This window comes from Macaca mulatta, chromosome 6 (assembly GCF_049350105.2).
Source record: "Macaca mulatta isolate MMU2019108-1 chromosome 6, T2T-MMU8v2.0, whole genome shotgun sequence".
Lineage (NCBI taxonomy): Eukaryota > Metazoa > Chordata > Mammalia > Primates > Cercopithecidae > Macaca > Macaca mulatta.
This window is the reverse complement of record NC_133411.1, coordinates 154,098,472-154,105,787: the sequence shown is the minus strand read 5'-3', so window position 1 is coordinate 154,105,787 and position 7,316 is coordinate 154,098,472. Positions and strand designations below refer to the sequence as shown.

The 7,316-nt window shown below is 42.5% G+C and overlaps 1 pseudogene; it reads right to left on the bottom strand.

Moving 5' to 3' along the window:
- Positions 1–5,018: 5,018 nt before the first annotated feature.
- Positions 5,019–6,508, bottom strand: LOC706755 (argininosuccinate synthase pseudogene; annotated as a pseudogene).
- Between the last annotated feature and the right edge of the window lie 808 nt (positions 6,509–7,316).

The following is a 7,316-nucleotide window of genomic DNA, read 5'->3' as shown; positions in this document are numbered from 1 at the left end:
CTGGAGGAGAGATTAATATAGCTCATATAAATACACATTGCCTTGGAAAATACCCTCATCCTCTTCAGGTCTCAGCTGTGATGACACTTCCACTGGGTCATTCTGAGCCAGGTGTCCAGCTCTGTGCTTCTACATGTAGTTTGTGCACTGACTGGGTAGACTCTATTTCTTGAGACAATGTTTCTTTAGTGTTTAGTCTACAGATCTGGATGCAGACTAGGTCTTCAGTAAGTATTCATGGAATAGATGGCATAAGTGAATTCTTATACTGCAGTTGCTTGTTCTTGTCTTGTAAACCAAGGAAAGTTCTTGGGTTGGACTAGACCACCAAGAAAATGGAAATGGGAGTTGGAACGCTTTTTAGGAAATACTCTGACCAAATCAGACATGTTTAGAATGCAACATTTTTACTGCTCTGGGCTTCTCCTTTCTTTATATGGAAGTACTCTAGTGTGGTAGTTTAGGGCAGAGACTAATGACTGACATACCTGGTATGAAGTATTTACTCTGACTTTGATTAAGAGTAAGGACTTTTTAAGCAAGTTGGTTTAAAACTTCTAAGCCTCAGTTGTCCCAACTGTAAAATAGAATAAATAATACCTATCTCACGGAGTTGTTGTGACAAGTAAGTGAGATTGTGAGTGTTTGGGCAAGAGTAAGCACTCAGTAGTTGTTAGTTGTTATACTTGATATTGCTAATAGTATATTTCTGATTCAATTATCAGAATAAGAAGAGTCAGGAAAATGAAGTAAAGCTACTAAGTATGAGCAGATTTCAGAAGGCCATATGATTAAATATTATTGATAACTTATATTTTCTTACATATAACCTTCCACTACTGATAACAAATTAAGAATACTCAATGTAAATATAATCAATATTCAAATAAGGGTGTCTATTTTCCATTCACTTTGTAGAAAAGTAGCATAAACATAAATGTAAAAACTCTGAAAGCAGTGTGGTTGGTAAACATTAAGCTTCCCCTACCCCTGTCCTATTCAGATCCCAAGATTGGTTATATTTTAAAAACACACTTGTTTTGTTAAACTGATTTAAGAAAAGGGAGGAGTTATTAATTACACATAACGCTTAGTCTAGCTGGTAAGAAACTGACATTTTGGCCTTTGTTAACAGAATTGCTTTCTTAGTGATTACTCATTAGGGAGTAATACTAGGTGCCCTTGGTTACAATAGAAAGGATGTTTACTGCCACAGAAGACAGGTAGCTGTGACCTGAATGGACTTTCTCTTTTCCATGACTGTCCTGAGAAATGCTGGGTCAGTAACTACTTTTATTTTGAGACGGAGTCGGAGTCTCACTCTGTCGCACAGGCTGGAGTGCAGTGGCGCGATCTCGGTTCACTGCAGGCTCCGTCCCCCGGGTTCACGCCATTCTCCTGCCTCAGCCTCTCGAGTAGCTGGGACTACAGGCGCCCGCAACCACGCCCGGTTAATTTTTTTTTTTTTTTTTTTTTTTTTTTTTTTGTATTTTTAGTAGAGGCGGGGGTTTGACCGTGTTAGCCGGGATGGTCTCGATCTCCTGACCTCGTGATCCGCCCGCCTCGGCCTCCCAAAGTGCTGGGATTACAGGCGTGAGCCACCGCACCCGGCCAGTAACTACTTTTTTAAGAAGCAAGTCTGCTGTCTCTTCTCAGCTGTAGGTCAATGAGAGTAAATTACCTTTTTCTAGTTTTAATTTTAGATTCCTCACATCAGTGAGGAATTCTACTGCCCAACTGGATTGTGGTGACTGCCTTCTCCAAGTCTATCTTCTTTGAAACGACAGCGTGGCAATATCGATTGCCTCATTAAAAAAGGTGGAATTTCTCCTCTGAAAACAATGTTCTATTTCAGGATAGGATGTAAGGGCATGCCTATGGAATGAGAGGCAAACAGAATTCCTACCTGGAATACCATGTATGTGTGGTGAAAATCCGAACTTCACATTTTGAGAGTAGCGGACAAAGAGAACCTGGTTCAGATTATGTCCTTCATTTTAGCGGAAATAGCACTGGCTTTAGAATCACACAGATTTTAAGTTTATATTCTGGCTCTTGCATGTTCTAGCAGTGTGATCATGGGTAAATTGGCAGACCTCTCTGAGCCTCAGAGTCTCATTGTTAAAATTAGTAATATGTAAAAATCACTGTCTAAAATGCATGCAGGATATGAAATACATAATAAATGGTAGTCATTTGAAATAGCAGAAGTAGTATATATATATGTGTGTGTGTGTGTGTGTGTGTATATATATATATAGCCATATCTAGATATTTTATTTTGGACCAATGGAAACTTGTATATGTAATAATACTAATAATGAGAAATTACATTGAGTGCCTATTACGTGATAGATTATGTTATTCTTAATATGCGTATTATTTAGTTTTATACTCATGAATGTTTAAGAAGTGGGTATTATTATTTGGTAGATTAAGAAATTCAGAAATAAAGAATAAATTACTGAACATGAAGAGGTGATATAATCTTCCGAGACTTTTGAGTCACATGAATTTTTTTTCTATTATAGAGTTAATTTATCCAGAATTTTCTATTTACCCTGGAGGGAATAGATAGTCCCATGAGACAAGATTTATTCATTAAGTTGCCAGTCTAGTTGAGACACAAAAATGTATGTCCAAATAATGAGTGATCAAGCCTTATAATTGGCGGCCATAATACTGTTTAGAGAGAAAGACGCAACAAGACCTTACTCTTTTCCTTCTTCATCCATTCGCTCCTCTACTAAGTAATCATCTGGGACACTCATTCTGACTAAAGTCAGTGCTAGGTACCAATGTGGAATCTGGCCTCAGATTTCCTGGGCTGGAAGCCCTACTTCCCCAGTTATCTGATGACTGACCTCAGGCAAGCCACTGAATTTCAAGGTTCAGTTTATTCATTTGTCAAGTGGACATAACAATAATATTATTCACCTCTCATTGTTGTGATAAATGAATAAGAAAATGTATACTAAGCCACTAATACAACTTCTGGAACTTAATATACACTTTATCATCATCATCAACATCATTATTACTTTTGAAAAAATACTTTCCGTGCTCTGAGAATGCTAGACACCTCACAAAGCTGTTAGTCCGCATAACCAAAGATATATTATGGTTCCATCAACCTCTACATGAGACATTAGTGTTCTAAAAGTTTCAATGTGTTTTTAAAAAATCTGATACATTAGCTAGGATGGTGTATGCATGAGTGAGTGTGTGTGCAAGACGGGGGTGGGGGGGGAGAGAGAGAGAGAGAGAGAGAGGGAGAGAGAGGGAGAGAGAGGTTTTTTCTACATTACTCCCTGAATACAACATTCTGGGAGTAACATCCAAGCAGAGTAAGCCACAAAAACAGTGGACAGCGAAGAATATTCATTTTGGGGCTAATGTCTCCTCCATTGATCCATAGAGGAATATTTAGCAGAGTTTGACTTAAATGTCCTGACTCATAGGAACAAGGAGACACCTTCTCCCTTTAGGTTTCCATCCAGGGAATAGTTTAGCAACTCTTGTTTCACTTTTCCACCAAGACGTCATTACATTGATTTCAGTTTAGCAGAGAGAAGAAGACGGTAAAGTTGAACATGCTCAGATAAGTGTGGGGCATTCAGAGATTGACTGTCCAATGTTAGCATATCCTCTGAAGCACTTCAGACTCAATTTTAGTAGGCAGTCAAACTGTCCATGAGAGGTGCAACTGTGTAACCCTATTACTTATTTATACAAACTGTCCTGAAATTGCCAGTGCAGATTTTAAATCACTTTATAAAGCCTTAAAAGGAACCATAGTGCCTTGCATCGTCTCTTGTTTCCTGACTCTCTCCCTCAGTATAGGCCACTGTTAATGACATGCATAGGATCAGCATTATATCCAGTTTAGAGTGGATAATCTTTTGGGTTCAGTGTATACTGCACAGGTGACGGGTGCAGCAAAATCGCACATCACCACTAAAGAACTTACTTATGTAACCAAATACCACCTGTTCCCCAAAAACCTGTGGAAATAAAAATAATGATATAATGTCAAAAGTCATGACAAAAAATAAAATAAAAAAGGAGTGTATCATCTTTAGGAGCTGCCCTGACTTGTAATGTAGGCATTGCAGAATACAGCAAAAGCCTGGAATAGACCCTGTGATGGTTTTTAAAATACGTCAACACAATGTTAAACTTCCCTTTGAAAGATGGGCTCTGATTTCCCTCTTCTTAACTGTGGGTTGTATTTAGTGAACTGTTTCTGATGAACTGCATATGGTTGAGGTGAAAGTGTGTAATGTTTGACATTAGGGTATATAAGGCTTTCTCCTTGTTCTCTCTCCAGAAGGAAGGCAGCTACATTGTCGTGAAGACACTCCAGCTGACCTATGGAGAGGTCCATGTGTTAAGAAACTGTGACCTGCCACCAACAGCCATGTGAGTTAGCCATCATGGAAATGGATTTTACAGCTCCATTCAAGCTTTCAGATGGTGGCAACCTGGGCTGACATCTTGAGCACAGCCTCTTGAAAAATCTCTGAGCCAAAACCAACCATTTAAGCAGCTCCTGAATTTCTGAACCACAGATATGCTGACAAAAATGTTTATTGTATTAACCCACTATTTTTCTTTTTAATCACACCTACTAACCTATTTTGGCAAATCTTTTTCAAGAGATTCTTCATTTTTTTCCTTTTTTTTTGAGACAGAGTCTCGCTCTGTTGCCCAGGCTGGAGTGCCATGGTATCTCGCCTCACTGCAACCTCCGCCTCCCAGATTCAAGCAGTTCTCCTGTCTCAGCCTCCTGAGTAGCTGGGATTACAAGCACTCACCACCATGCCCAGCTAATTTTTGTATTTTTAGTAGAGATGGGGTTTCACCGTATTGGTCAGGCTGATCTCAAACTCCTGACCTCATGATCCACCCACCTCAGCCTCACAAAGTGCTGGGATTACAGGTGTGAACCACCGCACCCAGCCTTTTTTTTCTTTTAATTGTAATTTTATAGCTCCCCACCGCAGCTGTCCCCCACTCTTCCCTTCGATGATGACGTCTGCAGGCTTCAGGGGGATCTTGGAACAAAGCTGGGTCCTGGCAGCCCCACTAGGTTGCCAGCTGGGGAGAACAAGTCACAATTACAAATTATCACAACAATTAGCACCTGCACTTGGAGGCTCTGTAAATTGAGGAGGCCCCAGCTCCTCATTGTACAGGGATCTATCTGTCGGTGACCTTACTCTGGAGATGATGGTATTCCTTCAGTCTGAGGGAATTGATGATGAACCCGGTGTCATCAATTGGCTCATAATCACCTTGCACGTTCATGCTCACCAGCTCCTCGTTGTAGAGAGAGAGTGGGGACTCCCGGCCAAGGACGTACACCTGGCCCTTGAGGACAGGCACCTGCACTTTCCCTTCCGCCTGCTCCTGGGACTTGGCAAGGCAGGGGCAGACAAATTCACACTCTGAGCTGTGCCAGCAACCGGTGTGTATCAGCTCAGCAAATTTCAAGCCCAGGCCTTGTTTGGTTTTGTGCATTTCCCAGTCCATGGTGAAGGTCTTGATGTCTAAATGAGCATGGTAAAGGATGATGCCTGCTGGGACCTGGTAGATACCTCAGACCTTCATCCAATGAAGTTGTTCTCAACGATGGCAATACAACCCACGCTGTGCTTGCCCGCAACTTCGTTCGGCACACGAAGAGCTCCACGGAGGTCTGGTGGGTGGGCCATCCTTGACGTTGGTCACCTTCACAGGGACCCCTTTTTTGAACTCGATCTCGACAATGTCATGGGTGTTGGGGGCTTTGGCTGGGTCCTGGGTCTTCGTGTAGAGATGTGGAGGCACTTAGTTCTTGGTATTCTGTGGGATTCCAGCCTCGTAGCTGATGATGGGCACGAGGTTCTCGTCCATCCTCCATGGGTTCTTGGGAGTGACCGGGATGGGAGTCCCACGTTGTTTTGCATATTCCATCAGGTCATTGCGGCCCTTGAACCAGTTGTAGAACTCGGGCATCCTCCAGGGAGCAACGACCTTTATCTGGGGGGCCAGCGAGTAGCAAGTGAGCTCAAACCGGACCTGATCGTTCCTCTTTCCTGTGGCGCCATGGGACACATACTTGGCCCCCTCCCGCTGGAGGATTTCCACTTGTTTGCAGTCGATGCAGGACCTGGTGAGAGAGGTACCCAGGAGGTAGCAGTCCTCATACAGTGTGCTGGACTGGATGGCTGGCCAGATGAACTCCACAAACTCCCTGCTGATGTCCTCAATGAACACTTTTTTGGCTTCAGTGCCTTCTTCCTGGCTTCCTCGAAGTCTTTCTTCTGGCCAATACTGGCCAGGTAGGCAATGACATAGCCTTGTCCTTCAGTCACATGAGGATACGGGAGGTATCCAGGCCACCACTGTAGGCCAGAACCACGGAGCCTTTGCTGGACATAGCGTCTGGGATTGGAGGCGTGAGTTCCTGGTGTCTGGAATCTGTCTTCCCGGTGCAGTGAACCACTCGGGCCCCAGCAGCGGTGGCAGGCAACAGAGCAGGTGACTCCTCATTTAAAATTTTTTTTTTAATTAAGAAAATAGACTCACACAAAGAAATTGATGAGTTGCCAAAGTCAGGGATTATATGTCCCCTTGTTAGCACCTCCAACTTATAATTAATGGTTCCTGGGCTGGCTGTGGTGTCAGGGACTGAGTACAGAATCACGCCGTGGCATGTATAGAGGAGGGAATACTTAGGAAGCCCAGCTAGTCTTATGAACATCATGTGAGGACTTACCTTTAGCTGCTGGGCATAGTATCCTTGCTCTAACAAGAATCCTTTAGGTTTAACAACATATGTCTTGCTTACATGGTTAATATATAGACGTTATTTTTAGTTTCAATAAATCCATGGAAGTCGACCTCCATGGTTTTAAGGGTAAGAAATGTGTCAAGTACTGAGACTGATACCTAATTCTTAGTACTCAGGAAAGATTTAGGAGAGGAGGATGTTTTGAGTAGAAAACTCCTATGGACTCAGAAGGGACATTGTGAGTGAAAACTAATTGGATAGATAAATTAGTTCCTAGACATGTGCAGTAGCTGTGGCTTCAGTGTTCTCTGAAACATTCCGTACATCCTTCTCATTCTCTGGGTGTTATTGTGGACAGAACCTTGATCTTATAGTGAAGAGGCTTGACTTACAGTCCTACTTCCCACCAGAGATGAATTTAAAATTCCAAAATAGGCCAGTCGTGGTGGCCGTGAGCCTTTAATCTCAGCACTTTGGGAGGCCAAGGCAGGCAGATTGCTTGAGCCCAGGAGTTTGAGATCAGCCTGAGCAACATGGT